An 18,354-nucleotide genomic window follows, 5' to 3' on the forward strand; every position below is an offset into this window, starting at 1 on the left:
ACAGAAATTTTATATGATGCTTAAATTTATTGATTTTTATGAAATTTATTCATGTAATCATTTTTATTCCTATTACTTATGAATTCATTTTAATCATTTTGTTTATTTTTTTCATTGTTTATTTAAATTGTTCTTTAATTTTTTCCATCATTTTATTTATTTGTGTTATTCTTTTTAATTTATTTTGATGTAATTTCCTTGTTTTATTTAATTAATTTTATTAAATTTCCTCATATTATTCATTTTGTTCATATTGCTAATTTTATTTGCTTAATTCATATCATTAGTTCTTTTTACTATAATTATTTTATTCGATTAATTCATTTTATTTGTTATATAAATTTTATTCATAAATTCATTTGGTTGGTTCTACTCCTTATATTTATATGCTATTCATTTCCCTGTCTTCTAGCCGTGAGTTCGAATTTCGAGCATCGTTTTCCAGGATGTATTTATTGCGGTTTTTTTATTTCGCTGATCAAAAAAATTAACTGTTTCTTTTACCTAGAATCCCAAATAGCTCGTGTCTGGCCATAGTAACACTTTTTAAATCAAAACTCGTAAACACACGATATACTAAAAATTTTAGAACGGAACATGCCTACACAAACGAAAACACGACTTTATAGAAAACGCATAATAAAATAAAAGTTTAAATAGAATATTTAAACTTTTATTTTATTTTACGGTTTTGCCAGGGTGATAGATATTCCATACATTTATAGATATTATATAGGTATAGATTACAAATATGTAAAACAAAAAAAAAATTTTTTGAAATCGCCCGACCAGAATTTGTTCATTTTATTCATTTAATACAATTTATTTATTTTATTCTATTTTTTTATTTCGTTCATTATATTCATGTAATTCATTACATTTTATTGTTCATTTTATTCACTTCATTCATTCTCACTGCTAGGTGCAATAAATGGTGTTTTTTCGGTGTATTTTGTCAATAATTACCACTTACTATGCAATGATATTTACTCATTCGTCATTTCGATCAAACTTTTTTTATAATTCACAATGTTCTTAAATTGTTTTGATACGCCATTTTAAAAACTATGTCTGAAAAAAAACATTTGAACGAAAAAAAAAAGATTCTAGGGTGGAAACCAACATATTAATAAGGTTTAATATAAATTGAACATTGTCGATACAAAAAACCCATTTTATTCGTTAGTTGGCCTGGTTAATGTGAGAAGTACTGTTATGGGCCAAGTGCAAAATGATCAAAATATCACTTTTAACATTGGACGGTTTATTTCACAATAGTTCCTAATAATCAAAATAAGACATCAAAATTTGAGATCAGCTTGGATTATTTTCTGGAAATCAAAAAAAAAATTTTTTCGATTATCAACTTCATACCACTTGATACCTAGCCCTTGCGTAGTTTCTACAGTCAACGGTGAAAAAATCAATCATAACTCTTTTGTCGCAGATTTGCGCAAGATCGCACTAAGATTTCCTTAAAGTACACAAAAATTGCCACAAATTAAAGTTGGAGTGATCCGTTTCTGCCTTTTCCTTCCTATTTAAAAACCTAGTTGTATTATTGCATTATAGCGCCATATGTTTTCCATGAAAGGAATGAAAAACATCTTTCAACACCCCTAGTTCAAAATGCTCTGGAGAGCTTATTTGTCATACGATAATCAAGAAAATTGGAAGTATGATGTCTGAAGTGCCGTAGAATTGGGAAAAAATAATATGGCATATGAATTAAATAAAAACTTTTTGGGGGTTTTTGCCATCGCGGCATCACTGTGCATCTGGGTGTTTGACAGCAACACACCTTCTGTCTCAAATATTCTATAATATCGTACGTAATAATTAGTATGACATGTCGTGATAAACCAACAACCAATAAATCGAACCACGATATAACAATCGCTAAAATGTAGATATTTCTAATCAATAGCATTTTTTTGTAATTTTTTCGATCGTACTTCACGAGAGAGATTTCCAGGTACCCACATTTACTTCAACTTCAACAAATACCTCATGGAAGGCAACTGATACTGTTGATGTTTCTGCTCTACTTCAATGATATACGTTTAGTGCTGAAAACTTCACGACTGTTCTTCGCGGATGATCTCAAGATATTTCGTCTGATTCACTCATTTGAAGATTTTATTAACATCTGCATCCAGTTTTCGTCGATTGGCATAGAAAGAGCCGCATGTGTGTAAATATGATGTAGTTTTCGGTGAGCTCATTTTCATGAAAGACAGACCCGGTTGGTTTCAACTATCTGCTGAAATTGAACGCAAACTTTTTGTACTACCGAAAACCTTGAAAAAATCTACCAGCTATGTTCGAGCAAGTAGTATCATCAAATTTATTTTGCATCAACGTGAAGGCAGGGTCCCCTTACGATTGTCACCTTAACTTATAGGCATTAAATACGGCTTTGAAAACGGTGCATTTTGGTTGCTTATTTAGCAGGACCACCCATATATTTTTGTAAAGGAAAATTAAAAGGAACTTATGCTGATTTCGTTTTTAGAATCGAGTCGCTCTAGTTTCGCTCTGAGCTGTCACTTTTGTATGGATTTTGTAAATATTAGAGCGAACCTAGGGCGACTCTGATCTAAAACCGAAATCAGCATTAGACATAAATCAAATGAAAAAAACTGTCGACCTACTCAACGATTCAGCATATGGTTTCATTCGATCGCCCCTCGACGCTTTACGAAAAAAAGCTCTGTACATTTAGAACGGTCAAATGCATTCCTCCATCGATCTTGTACCCGCTCATTCTCTCTCTCCGCATACACGCGCGCAAACGAACGAACTTGCGAGCGACCAGCGGAGAGTGGGTGGCAATAGTTTTCCAACGGTCGCTCTGCCTGCAATCGTCGATGATGAGACTGCTGCAGTAGGCTTCGTACTTCGCTGGCAGAAAAGCATGCCGCAAGTTCCAACTATGGCGTTGTAGCGAGCGGACGTGTTTTCGGTTTGCCTTCCCGTGTCGCCGCGGCGCTCTTCGGTTGTTGTGTTACAATTATTATACCATACACAGGTATAGAGAGTACTCTATAGCGCGTGTTGTGTGTTGTGTTGTTATCTCAAATGCGCGCTGTACGTGTTAACAATTTGTGTTTTGCCATTTCGTAACAGTGAATAAAAAAAAAGATTTCGTGTAGGGAAAAAATGATAAACGGCAAGTTCACCTTTTTTCCGGGTGGATACTCTCTGTTGTGGAAGTGAGGTTCTTTTGTGGTTGGTGGTGGTGGTCGTATTGATAGAACATCTACCGCCGCACGAACTTGTGCACTGTCGCTTTCAGCCGAGAGGAGGCGCACACTTTTCACCACCCCATTTCCTGTGCATGACAGCAGTCGGTAGCTTTTCGCTGAGAAACACCCTCCCTGCAAGAGAGCGCTCCCCTTGCTCGTTCTTGCGCCTGTACACGGAACACACCGAAGGAGGCTACGTCACCAAACTTCTTGTGCTTCTCTGCTCAGTACGTGTCGGAAAAGTTACGGATACGGTTTGCTAGTGCATCAACTCGACAGGCCAATCAGGATTTTTGGCGTAAAGTGCAAGAGTTGGAGTGTGGATCGTTTGGAGTGTGGAAAGTAAAAGGATTTTACTTTCCGAGAACACAAGCGCATACGGTCCATCCAATGGGGTACGTGGCGATCTGAAATTGCCCACCCATCAACGATTTTCCGCCAACCATATGGTAGGATTCTAGCGAGCGTGTAACGCGATTTCGGAAAAAAAACGGTTTTCAAATCGTAACAAAACCACAATTTGTTGTTTATCGGAAAGTGTTTCAGTGAGTGGTCGTGTCAAAGCACTGCATCGGCCCTGTAGGTGCTAAACGGAAAGAAAAATAAATTTAAATATTGACAGTGTCTGTTTTCCCATACTTTTTTTACACTCGCCGTGAAACGTCGCCAGTTACAGTTGAGCTATTTAGTATTTTTTGCCCCTGACTGCCTGGGGGCTTCATATGGGTGTTTTGTAAATAAGGCTTGGAAAAAAAACACGAAGCGCTGAGAAAAATTAAGCTTCCCCCACACTGGTGTTGTTGTGCGTTTGTTTGTGTGGTGCCGTACCGCCACTGTGCGCCACTAGCTCGAGTAACGAGCGGCGTTCGGAGTCATCAACTGTCAGAGTGCCATCAAAATACATATAAGTATGGTTTGAATAATAATAAAAAAACACGAAGCGATGTCAGCAGGTGACAACTGAGTGGTGAACCGGAGGTAACTAACAAAGGCAAAAGAAAACAGTCAACATACACACACCCAGACTGTTGGCAGGGGAAAGAATTGAGGGCCTTTTGAAGCCGTTGGAGTGACGTTTTTTTTTGCTGGAAGGTAAGTCGTACGGGTACTAATTGAAATGATTTAATTTAGCACTTTACCATAGCATGCGGTGCGATTGTGCGCGTCGCAAGGGTGTTTTTTTTTGGTTTGGGAAGGCACGTGCCGAGGAATAAGGGTAGTTTTATCAATGTCAAAATAACATGAATTCGATAGAATCGGAAAATTTTCCATGAATAAAACGCTTTTCTAATCGGGATTCATCGCCCTGTTAGTTGTGAAGCATATTCGGGCCCTTAAGCGAATGTAATTTTCCAATTTTTTCGCTCTATGAGCTTCCTAAACTGTAGCGCTGGAAAATAAGTTCCACGTAGATTTCAGAATAGACTGTGTTTTGAATTAGGAACGTATATATCATTTTGGAAATTTAAGTGAAAATTCCAACAAATCAAATTCCGATTCGTCCTGATGGACTAGAATTTTTGAAAAATAAGGAAATTGAAAACGCTACCTGATCTAAATGTTCTGATGAAGTTTTCATTTGTTTATAATTCTACACTTCTTTCATTAATTTTCATTGACATTCTAGAGATGAGGTATAATTCTTTATCTTATTTCTTATGAATTTATTCACCCCTAAAATTCTCTTGGTAGACGAGTTATGCAAGCAGATCTTATGCGTTATGAAGAGATCCATGAATCCAGAAGTGCAGCCTACGTGCTGGTTGAAAAGTAACGCCTGCATAACGCTTTTATTAGTGGAGATTAGTTTTTATTTTGTGAACTTCTATCATGGTTTCCGCCATGGTATTACTAAATCGATTATCTGTACGTGAACTAGTTCACAACTTTATGAAAATTATTCATAAAATCAAAGGTTAACTCGTGATTTTATTCATATATATAAAAAAAATATTATGCAGTGTCCAACTATACGACGTGAACTGACACATGATTTATTACATCTCGAACATGATCTGGTTTTCGTGATTGTGAATTAGTTCACAAAATGAAAACATTTTCTCGTGAACTATTGCACGAAACTCTGAATATTATTCAAAAATCCTATCAATCTTCATGAACCAGATCAATTCCTAATATATTAGTCTCGATTCAATATCTGTGAACGTGAAATAGTTAACAAAATCATAAAAGATTATTCATGTATACGTCAACTGATTAACACTCGGAATACCAAGGGGGTAAAAAGTTACGCGGACTACCAAGGGGGTCTAAAAAAATGGGAACACTTACTTTGACCGGTCATATCTCAGCCGTTACATAATCGATTTTAAATCTGTCTTCACCAATAGAAAGATATGTCTTTTGTGAATATGTCAAATTAAAAAATGGAAGAATAGAGTTGTCTACCGTAAGTTACAGTAAAAAGAGTATAACAAAGTCAGTGAGAAAAAAATGGGAACGCTTCTTTGACTTGCCATATCTTAGCTGTTTGCTCACCAATTTTAATTCTTTCTTCACCATTGGATAGGTAAATCTTTTATAAAAACAGTGAACAAAGAATGATGGAAATCAAATTTGTATATCTGAAGTAATTGTAAAAACAGTAATTGAGAGTCAGTACAGAAGAAATGAGTTTTTCTGTTCAAACAATCGTATCACGACCGTTTGTCAACCAATTTCAATTTTCCTTACACCAATGCAATCCTTAGAGCTTCTAGACTTGTAATATATGCAATAAATAGTAGATTTTCAAAAATTACTATGCATTTTCGAGTTTTTAGGAGATAGGATTTTTACAATGTACGTGGCATACGGCTGATTGAAATTCTTTGCGACTTGTTAGTTTTACGGTTTGAAAATTACCTGTTTACTCAATAGTTCTACATATTATACATGGATATTATTATATCAAAATGTTTGCACGAACGTGGAGAAACACATTATTGTATGTAAGTTACTAAATAATAGAGTGTGTTAGGACGATTTTAAATTTGAAGCGATGACCTATACATTTTAATACACCAGTCGATTGTAATTGATAGCGGCTACAATTTCTGAAAAAACACATTTTTATATTTTCTCAAAAAATAGCCAAAAGTACGTAGACGTATAGAAATTTCATTTAGTTGGCAAATAACGTCGAATTCAAAGTGATGGCCTATACCTTTTTATATACCAATCGATTGTAATTGATGGCGGCTACAATTTTTGAAAGAACACATTTTTATATTTTCTCAAAAATAGACAAAAGTACGTAGAACTACAGTAATTTCATTTAGTTGACAAATAACTTCAAGTATTCAAAGCTATCACCTATGCAATTTATACACCAATCGATTGTAATTGATTTTGGCTACAATTTCTGAGAGAACATATTTTTATATTTTCTAAAAAAAATTGCCAAAAATACGTATAAGCACAGAAATTTCATTTAGTGGGTAAATAACGTCGAATTTTAAGGGATGATTTATACTTTTTTATACACCAATCGATTGTAATTAATGGTGGCTACAATTTCTGAAAGAACACATTTTTATATTTTCTCAAAAAATAGACAAAATACGTAGAAGTACGGAAATTTGATTTAGTTGGCAAATAAGGTCAAATTCAAAGTGATGACTACACTTTTATATATACCAATCGATTGTAATTGATTTCGGCTACAATTGTTGCAAGATAAACTTTTTATATTTTCTTAAAAACGACAAAAATACGTAGAAGTACAAAAATTTCGTTTGATTGACAAATAACTGCAAATTAAAAGGGATGACCTACACTATTTATACACCAATCTATTGTAATTGCTGGCGACTACAATTTCTGATAGAACAATTGTTTATATTTTCTCAAAAATTAGCCAAAAATGCGTAGAAGTACGGATATTTGTAGTTATGTGCCAATCAGACGAAATTTCTGTACTTCTACGTATTTTTGTCGTTTTTTTGGGAAAATATGAAAAGTTTATCTTGCCACAATTGTAGCCGAAATCAATTACAATCGATTGGTATATATATAAAAGTGTAGGCCATCACTTTGAATTTGACCTTATTTGCCAACTACATCAAATTTCCGTACTTCTACGTATTTTGTCTATTTTTTGAGAAAATATAAAAATGTGTTCTTTCAAAAATTGTAGCCGCCATCAATTACAATCGATTGGTGTATAAAAAAGTATAAATCCCCCCGACGTTATTTGCCCACTAAATGAAATTTCTGTACTTGTACGTATTTTTTGCTATTTTTTGAGAAAATATAAAAATTTGTTCTTTCAGAAATTGTAGCCAAAATCAATTACAATCGATTGGTGTATGAATTGCATAGGTGATAGCTTTGAATACTTGAAGTTATTTGTCAACTAAATGAAATTACTGTAGTTCTACGTACTTTTGTCTATTTTTTGAGAAAATATAAAAATTGTTCTTCCAGAAATTGTAACCAAAATCAATTATAATCGATTGGTATATAAAAAGGTATGGGCCATCGCTTTGAATTCGACGTTATTTGCCAACTAAATGAAATTTCTGTACTTCTACGTACTTTTGGCTATTTTTTGAGAAAATATAAAAATGTGTTTTTTCAGAAATTGTGGCCGCCATGAATTACAATCGACTGGTGTATTAAAATGTATAGGTCATCGCTTCAAATTTAAAGTTATATGACGAATATTTTAAAATTCTGAACTTCTTCGTATTTACTGAATCGTCCCAACACACTCTATTATTTAGTAACTTACATACAATAATGTGTTTCTCCACGTTCGTGCAAACATTTTGATATAATAATATCCATGTATGATATGTAGAACTATTGAGTAAACAGGTAATTTTCAAACCGTAAAACTAACAAGTCCCAAAGAATTTCAATCAACCGTACGCCACGTACATTGTAAAAATCCTATCTCCTAAAAACTCGAAAAAGTATAGTAATTTTTGAAAATCTACTATTTATTGCATATATTACAAGTCTAGAAGCTCTAAGGATTGCATTGGTGTAAGGAAAATTGAAATTGGTTGACAAACGGTCGTGATACGATTGTTTGAACAGGAAAACTCATTTCTTCTGTACTGACTCTCAATTACTGTTTTTACAATTACTTCAGATACACAAATTTGTTTTCCATCATTCTTTGTTCACTGTTTTTATAAAAGATTTACCTATCCAATGGTGAAAAAGGAATTAAAATTGGTGAGCAAACAGCTAAGATATGGCAAGTCAAAGAAGCGTTCCCATTTTTTTCTCACTGACTTTGTTATACTCTTTTTACTGTAACTTACGGTAGACAATTCTATTCTTCTATTTTTTAATTCGACGTGTTCACAAAAGACATACCTTTATATGAAGAAGACAGATTTAAAATCGATTATGTAACGGCTGAGATATGACCGGTCAAAGTAAGCGTTCCCATTTTTAGACCCCCTTGGTATTCCGAGTGTTAATGATTATTAGCGCATTATTCATGACTCACCATTCGTGCTCATGAGAGTTCACAAAATCATAAAATATTATTTTTTATGCTGTACCGACATTTAATTAACAAGGGTGAAATATTTTTCAATATTAAGAGCCATAGTACTCAAGGAAGAGCAAGGAGCTGAAGGAAGAAAGTTTAGAAAAGCGTGGGATATGAGCAACCTTAGAATTTTCCGATGACGGCATTTCCGGATAAGCGTAAAGACACTTAGAACACTTTAACCTTCTCATATGACCCTATTCCACGCTTTTCTAAACGTTCTTCCTTCAACTCTTTGCTCTTCCTTCAGTACTGTTGCTCTTAACATTAAAAATTTTTTCTTAATATTAAAAAATATTTCACACCTTCCAGTCCCTTGCTAATCAAATGTCGTTACAACATAAAAAAGGAAAAATTGACTCACTCTAAGTCGTTAATAAAAAAAGGAAAAAAAATATTATTCGTTCTCGTGAACTAGTTCACCAAATCATAAAATATTGTTCATTCATTTGAGAACTGGTTTCATCATTCCTAGTATAATGTCCATCGTTCACAAAATCGGAAAATATTAATAATGTGTACGTGAACTGGTTTATGATGCCTAGCGAAATAGTAATGAATGACCATTCGTGCTTGTGAAATAGTTCACAAAATCATGACATCTTATTCACGGAAACATGGCCTGTTTCATTAGTCCTAGTATACTGGCCACGCCTGACCATGGCTAATAGTAATTTATTCGTGAACTATGCCATGATTCTTAGTACATGATTCACGGTTTTTGTTGAGTATTTGTGATATTTAGAAGATATCTGTAATCATTTTCAGTTTCATGCAACTCAGCACATGATAATGAAATTTTTACGTGAACTATTTCACAAAACTTTTCATAAAATTTTCACGTGAACTGTTTCACCAACTTTAGGGTTATCACATAGTTATGTCCAGCTTCTAGCGACTAGTAATGGTGCGAGCAACGTATATAAGAAAACCATTAGGACCTCGAACATGGTTAATCATTTGATAAGGTTCAATGTGATGTCTTGACAGAAAACAATATAGTTGTGATATAGTTCACAAAACAAGCTGTCGCGAATCAGCCATATTTTAATGATCTAGTTCATATTGTAACGTTACTCCAAGTAAACAATCCTGTAGCTAGTAAATATGAATACGAATCATATTTTTCCAAAACTAACTTTTCAACAAAGAGAGATAGAAATTAGGTGTTTTCTACAAAATTGTAGAACAGACATTTTGCAGTAATTCTTTCCAATATGTCGATATTCTATCTCTTTTCTATGAAAAGTTAGTGTTGGCGCCCTCTATGCTGTCTCCCAACTGCATATTGTACCTTTCATTTGAGACTTGGTTTGCGAATATTAGTTCAGTTACCACCAAATAACCGATATGACTTTAATTCGGGAATATTCCCGAGGCGGAGGACTTCCGGAATTATCGATAGTGATGCTCTTTGATTGGCCATTAGCGATCTGGATTTGCGAATCGAAGTAAAATGATATCCATTTCAAAAGATTTTGAACCTCTAAGGTATTACGATTGTAATGGTTTTTATTGGGAATTCCTATGCGACCGTACTAACCAACCTATAAGTCTGGAATCAAAAGTCAGAACCGAATGAAAGTCAATAGACACATGCTTTCGTGACGTTTACAACGATTTGACGAACTTTCATTCGACAAATATGTTATAACTTTATCAAATGAACGCCTACATCAAAAATTTTTATTGATTCTGAAAGTAGACAAAATTTTACGAAAGATTAAATCAACATAAACTGAATGTGCTAGAATTTGATGATTTGACTTTTATTGAAATACGTTGAAAGTTCTAATTTGTCACGCGTTGTAACGTCACTTTACACTATCGGTCATAAAACAATCCTCTTCCAGTATATTCAGTTAATATTGATTGAATGTTTCGTGAAATTTTGTCTACTTTCTGAATTTGTAATAAGTTTTGATGTAGGCGTTCATTTGATAAATTTATAAGATATTTGTCGAATGAAGATTCGTCAAATCGTTGTAACGTCACGAAAGAATGTGTCAATTGCAGTTAAAAGAAGTATCCCTTCTTTCATTTTAAATCAAGTTTGTAAAAGTCGGTAAACAATTCCCTGAGAAATAGGCGTGACATTAACTTAGGAATTTGGCAACTCCCCCGGGAGCTTCAAGTACCGTCATAGGCGGTCAATGTGGTCAAAGATACTTCAATTGGTCATTAGTGATCTAGACCCGTAAATTCATGTACTGTTGTAAACATTGTATTGCATCATTTGGACATCATGGAGGTACACGTTTACATGGGAATTTGAAGTGTTTTTTTTACTTTGATTATAGAGGTTTTAACCTTAGGGTCATTCGTCTCTTTTTGGAAAAATCTCTAGCCCTATGTGCGGGGTTGGGATTTGAACCCAGGTGATCTGCGTACAAGGCAATCGATTTACCAACTACGCTATGCCCGTGATGTGTGATCGCACTCATCAACCCGTAACAGCCACAAAAGATAACCTGAATAGTGGTCGCAGTGGCAAAGTTTCCCCTAACAAAAAAAACCGTAACATCGGAACTGGAAATCTGATCAATAAATAATTCAGCAGCAGCCGATGGGAAGGTTGTACCTTTAATTTGAGAATTTGTGCGAATCAGCCTAGCCATCTCTGAGAAACATTAGTGACATTATTTGACACATAAACACAGCCATCGGAATCGCCTGACCGGCTTCGACGCCCTACCGGGTAGCTCGTGTGTAGGCTAGATCCACCGCCGGAGATTAGCGCGAGTATTTAGACCGCGTCGAATAGTTGGAAGCTACGCCGGGACGAAGGGGGGGGGGGGTCTAAATGGCTCACGGAAACGAACGTCGGTACCAAGAGAAATTCCACTGTCGGAGAACTCTCAGTTGGAGTAGGGTAGTTTACCGCCGGGGTCTATTAGAGTCGATCGTGGGGAGCTGAATCACTCACGGAAACAGGAGCTAAATGGCTTATGGAATTTCCTTCTAAACGGCTCACAGGGGTGAGAGCTAACATGGTGACGTAATAGATGGAGACAAGAAGCAAGAGAAGAGTTGAGAGTTAAATCATAGCTCAAAGGTCGAGACATTTCATGAACCAGGTGAGGCTGCGAGAAAAAGCAGAAGAAAGAGGTGCGTTGGTTTTTAAAGTGGTTGCATAACCTTTCTATAGGAGAAAAGCAAAAATGACTAAGTTAAAAGTTTTACTTGATCCAATTGATTTTTTACTACAAGTGTTCGCAAATTTATAAGATATTCTAATCATTTTCACTTTCATGTAACTTTGATCAAAGTCTTGAAATGTCCACGTGAGCTTTTCCAAAATATTTGGAGCAGTACTGCCATATTCACAGATTTTGCTATAATCACAGTTTTCTTTAACAATTTTTGGTTACTCCGCAAAATCGGTGGAATGACTAAAAAACAGGAAGAGATATATTTAGTTATTCACATACCAATAACGCGAACGCCGTTGTGACCGCCAATGAATCCGTTTTTCCAAGTATCACTCGTAACGAGTGCCCCTTCTTCATATTCCAACCAGAGCCTTAGCGTGCGGTTTGCCAGATTGGGCCCCGCCAAGGGCGCCAACCTTAGGTGGCACTACTATCTTGGTCTGCTTTATAAAATAAATGAGGTTAAGTAATAAAATAAGTCAGGATAGGAGTATCACTCCCATGTACATACAAAATTATTGTTTGAAAGTCGAACTGAAAAAGAAAGCCAAACTGCAAGACAGCATAAAGGTGCATAACTGAGACTCTACCAAAGGCGCCAGAACACTACGCTACGGTCCTGCTAGGCCAAAATAAACAACGAACAAGACAAAGACCACCTTTTCAAAGCTGTAGTAAAAATCGTAGATAAAGCTAGATTAACTATCATCGACAATTAAAGTTAAAATTATTACTTCAAAGACCCGTTTACTTGTAACTAGTGCGATGCTGCGCGCATGCCGTGCGGCACAAACAACCGATCATGCAGACGATACTTTTCGAAGAAGACGCAAAGCAGGCTCGCCAAAGGTCACCCGACACTAGTTGGAAGGGACACACAATTTTGTCCCGTCCGGTGTCATTCAAAATATTCGCTCGCTGGAGCAAGGGGTCTTTGAAACAGCCAATCCCATCCTTCAGTAGATGCATGCGAAGTTCGAATCGATAACTACACCATCGATCTGAACTTTGTGAGCGGGTATGTAAACGTGTTAGTTCTGCATAAAAGTCTTGTCGTCAGTAAACCATTTGTTTTCTTTAGACAAAATATTACAATTCTGAGCTTATCTAAACGAGCTTTCGAGATATCTGGCACAGCTGAATATTTCTGCATCTGGCGGAATATTATAATACTTAGCAGACTATCTTTGATCCGAAAGAAGATCGGATATGGCCGAACCAAGTTCAATTGGTTTGATTTTAAATGGAAACAACTCAGAGTCTTCGATGACGAGTCTTGTTCGACATCCATTTAGGGATCACTTGGGTCATTTCAGGAGATTTTATATATGCATGGGTCTAGAGCCAGATGCAAAGCGAAAACTGTAGAATAGGAAAGAAGAGACAGAAATCGTAGGGGATATAATTGAACGACAAGTCTGAATAAAGGAATAATCTGGTCATTCGACAATATGACTGGATGCAACTTATTTTCTTAGAAACTGGAACGAAGAATATGTGGAAAACTTGATCAGCAATAGATCATAAAATCACCTTAGGTTCACTTGTTTGTGAAAAAAGATGGGTGGGTGCTGTCTGCAATGATAAGCAACCTAATCAGCAATCCACCAACCAGTTCAAAGTTCCTAACATCGCCGCCTCAGTATACTTGATATACGGTATAATGCCAATATTTATTGTCATTCTGAATTTTTAAACCGGAAATACCTCAAAAGTATTGCACCTTGAAAAAATTCCCGATGCAAAATTTTAACACAATCGAAATACAATGTCATGAAGCATCGAGATCTGGTATAATGCTGAAAAAATGCCTTTGCGATGCAGGGAAAATTTTTGAATTGATATGGGACTTCAGTTTGGAAATGCAGTTTTTATTTATTTTTTGTTCGCCCAATGTTTTAAAAATCCATGAAATGCCAAAATCTGGTGTCAATTTGGAAAAAAAACAATAGTTTTGATTTTTATTTGAAAATCTAAATTTAAAAATAAAATTGCCAGAGACGCAATTTTTGTCAATACATTTTTACATTTCTTACAAAAGAAATGTATAGGATTCGCTCAAACTTTGAAAACTTTTTCCGAGGCCCGGAGGGCCGAGTCTCATATACCAATCGACTCAGCTCGACTCAGCTACATTTTTTTCGGTATATTTACATTTGCACAAGCCGTACAGCCCGCTACAGCGACGCATCACTACAGCTCATGACATACCATACCATACCATGGTAGCCATACCGAGTACATTTTCCCGTAGAGCAGTAGAATACATTTTTGTTTTGCTACTGTACTCCGACTGCTCGGTGAGAGTGTGGCGTAGTAAAGTTTGTTCTCTCGCTTTGTACATTTTTCTCTGCATAGTCAAAGGGAGAGGCCCACACACGAAAGCGATGATGCCGGTCGTGGCGTAAACGAACCGCATTTATTGTAGTCGTTTTTGATTGAAAATATTGAATAGATTAAAAATATTAAAAAGTGTAAAATAAGGAAAGAGAAGCTGTACCGCCTGCGTCTGGTGGCTGTACTGGGGGCAGTATTTTTTTGTCATGTTACTGCTTTGCTTACAGACTGCCGTACAGCACTGGGCGTCCTGCAATAGCGAACGGCAGCAGCGTCAAAAGAGAACTGAGAATGTAGGCAGAAAAAATACAGCCGCAGAAAAGGTAGGCATTTTGCATCCTTGTATATGAGTGATTTTGTCAAAACACAGCAAGTTTTTGGCAAATATTTTTCGAGCGAAGCAATGTTGTCCTGCAAAATGCACATAGGTAGAAAGCTTGTGATTGTCAAAATCCGTTCACGAGCGGCGGAGATATTAAACATTTTGTAATTTTATTGCCCGCTTAGCAATTTTCACTAATTAAAAAGGAGACCGTTTCATGCAGAGTATTGTTTTACTGGTATTTTAGGGGCAAAACTAAACCGATTTTGAATATAAGGGCGTAAAAACACATCTACGTGTTTCGAGGAACTCGATTTTGAAAGTATTTTGTGAATTACCTCTATAATGAATGAACTATTTCTCAGAAACCCATATGCTCACTTCAAAGACAAAATAATGTGTTCAAATTGAAATTTTTTCTAGAGTTCATGTGTTTATCTCTTGGATAAGGCTTTGCGTTCAATCGTTAGACAAATATTGGGGGTATATTAATACACAGATCATGAAGTAATTCACCTAGTAGTGAGTAGTTTGAACCATTTCTTTTACACAGTTTGTGTTTGTATAGGACTTATTTATACCTATTTCCTGAACGAAAATTCCGAACGAAACAATATGCAAGCTATAAGGACTGGAGAGAGACTGCACAATAGTCAACTGAATGCACGCCTTTATGCTATCGACATAGCCTAGACACTTCACACTATTGATTTTAATGCAAATGAAAATTTTGAAATATCTACTTGTCTTTTTCATCGAATTCTCCCTCTGTTGCTCTCTGTTCAAGGGGCTTGAAGCCATAGAAAGTCCATTGTGTATTAATAGGCCTTTTCTCAGAAGCTGGGATTTTCAAAACCATTTCATAACTTTCTGATGCAATGGTTCTCAAATTCATACAATACGGTTTATTCATTTTCATTATACAAACATGTTTTTTAACTTTAAATGTATGATCATTGCATTTTAATTAATTATATCATTCAGCATCTTTTTATTCATTTTGTTCATCTGTGTTCATTTCATCTGATTTATTCGTTTCATTCTTTGGATTCATTCTGATCAGTTTATTCTTTTCGTGCATTTTACTCATATAATTCATTTAATTTATTTTATTCGCCTTTTTCATTCTATGCCTTCTATTCATTTTTTCCAGTTCATACATTTTGTGCAGTTTCTTCATTTTAATAATCTGACTATTTTTTCAGTTTAATTAATTTCATCCAAACAATTTATTCGACACAATTTATTTTTCTTTTCTATTAATTTATAGCCTTTTGACATCTTTAATTTTTCATTTTAATCAATACATTTTATTCTGCTCATTTTTTTTTCTTTTTATTCATTTTATCAGTTCAGATCAGTTTGTTTATTTGATTCGTTTATTTTATTTATTCAATTATTTTTTATTTTATTCATTTTGTTCATTTGATCCATTTCATTCATTTTATTCATTATATTCACTGTATTCAATTAATCATTCATTGGTTTGCATAGGACTTAATCAAATGGATTCATTTGATTTATTTGAATCATTTGATTCATTTAATTAATTTTGTTTTATCTTTAATTTTATTCATTTCATGTTCAGTCATTCTTTTATTTATTTAATTCAATTTGTTAGTTTGAGTCAATTTATTCTATTAGCTAGGCATAAGTACGATAGGCATAATGGACGTTAGGCATAATGGACGATAGGCATAATTCACAAAAATATAAAAATAATCGCAAGATTTTCTTTATTGTAGAGATTTCAACCTTATGCTCGTTTTGCGGGTTAGAAGCTTTGATGTATAAAATTGCGTACCTTTGAGAGACAGCAAAATGAAAAACACCAAGCGAGTTATTTATTTCTTACAAGAGTAGAATTGATGCTAGCAGAAAGGGAGAAGAATGATCGCAAGGTCGTTCTAGGCGAGGATTTGTGAAGAATTTTTTGCCGGCGTCGGCGGTAAAACATGATGATGAGTTATGTTCTACCATAGACCATGCGGTAGACTTGGGTGCAACGCCCAACTCCTACTTAGCAGAAGGCAAAGAATTCTTCACATTTTCTTTCGATCATGTCCATATGAGCCTGCCTAGTCCTAGTTTTCCGTTCTAAGTTTATAACTGATTCGCTCTAGAATCTCTTCACAGTACACGGAAAAAACTCTGTTTCGTATCTGACAGTTTCCGTAGTTTTATCTTTGAATATAATCATTGGACTAAATAATATTGGAGATAATCAATATAGAAGCAACAAATTCATCATTCTTTCTTTCATAAACTGTTCTTCAAGAAGATATATATTTTCTTCTTGGACAATTGCACCATGCATGCATGTAAGAACTAATCAAAGTTAATGTGCGTTAATCATACCTTAACACAAATGAGATTTTGTTTTATATGTTTATTATTTTGTTTTATATATCGTTCGTTTTATTGATTTTCTATAATTTATTCAGTTTATTCGAGATCTTATTCGTGCAGGACTAGAAACTGTTTTCATCCCACCTCTACTGCCGTTCTACGCATAATTGTCCCATATATATATAGGGAATCCCATGGAACACGGGACAGATAGGCTTTTAACGGCAGTCTAGTTGAGTGCCTACTTCGCATAAGTTCTCCAAACTAATGCATGATCCAGCAGTAATATGTGTAAGAAATGTCTCATCCCACTGCTAGGTGGATTAAATCGGTTTTTCTACGAGGAAATGCGAGATCCTTTGTTTTATGCATTTCTAAGGTACTTGGCATAGTGCTGAAAATTTATAATGCGACTTTTTTCAAGGTGCGAATGCTGTGGAGGTGCGTCCGATTATTAAATTCGATGGCCATCTGTTTCCATTGTACATGTCATCCAGAATGCAAATTTAGCAGGAATTTTGAGATTTTACTCAAACTAAACAACATAGCCTTACAAAGTCTTTTAAGTAATTTTCGTAGTTTGTGAGCCCCCTCTTTTTGTTAAAACAACAGTTAGGGTGGTTCTAATTTTACCAACGTAAAAAAATTAATTTTTTGATCATTCTAGCTAGAGCCAAACAGCCTTCCGCAAAGTTGTAGAACGACAAATTTTGGAAAAAAAAAAATGCTGAATCACTCTATCTCACTTTTCATTTTACAACAATTTAAAAATCGAAGGTTAGGATGTTTCTTAGTGTTTCTTAGAAAAACTGTTTTATTCACATAACTTTTGCGGTATTGATTTGAAGCTGAAGTAGTCTACAGACAACTTTAATATTGTTTTAAGGCGAATAGTTTACTTCATGGCATCACGTGTCTAACTATTTTAAGCATAAGCATAAGAGATCGCCCGTAGTTGCTGCTCCGTTATTGACCAGAACCAAATTAGGTTGCAAAATGTTGATTGGAACAAGATGCATGGGAATAACATGATGAGCCACATAGTACAATCTATTCGGATCCCTGCATGCTGATCAATACCGACGCCGTCCACGTCCGAATGCAGATCTTCTGGGAAAGGAAGAAATGTTAGTCCGATACATGTTGCTACTAGAGACCGAGCAATCCTCTGCATCTCCACATGTATCACGGGAAGGGGAGAGTTGTTAGTAAGTGTGCCAATAGCGTTATCATGTAATAATTGCTCTGGGCAGCCGGCTGCCGAGAATTTGGAAAATTTATCATTTGTTGTATTAATACGATTAGCAAAATGAGCAACTTGAACTCCGGATAACCGGCTATAAGGAGCCTTGCTTATATTTTTTAATAATATTCAATCATGCGACGAATTTTTTCGTAGTTTCTATCGTGTCGGTGCTGATTTTACCCGGCGAT

General features: G+C 35.2%; 1 protein-coding gene across 1 annotated transcript in view; it reads left to right on the forward strand.

The window, feature by feature from the left end:
• Positions 1-2,913: 2,913 nt before the first annotated feature.
• Positions 2,914-18,354, forward strand: part of LOC131679417 (uncharacterized) — a 183,377-nt gene continuing 167,936 nt past the window's right edge. The window contains exon 1 of the mRNA XM_058960148.1: positions 2,914-4,340. The gene's annotated coding sequence lies outside the window, so the exon portion shown is untranslated. The remainder of the gene's footprint in view (positions 4,341-18,354) is intronic.

This window comes from Topomyia yanbarensis, chromosome 2 (genome assembly GCF_030247195.1).
Source record: "Topomyia yanbarensis strain Yona2022 chromosome 2, ASM3024719v1, whole genome shotgun sequence".
Lineage (NCBI taxonomy): Eukaryota > Metazoa > Arthropoda > Insecta > Diptera > Culicidae > Topomyia > Topomyia yanbarensis.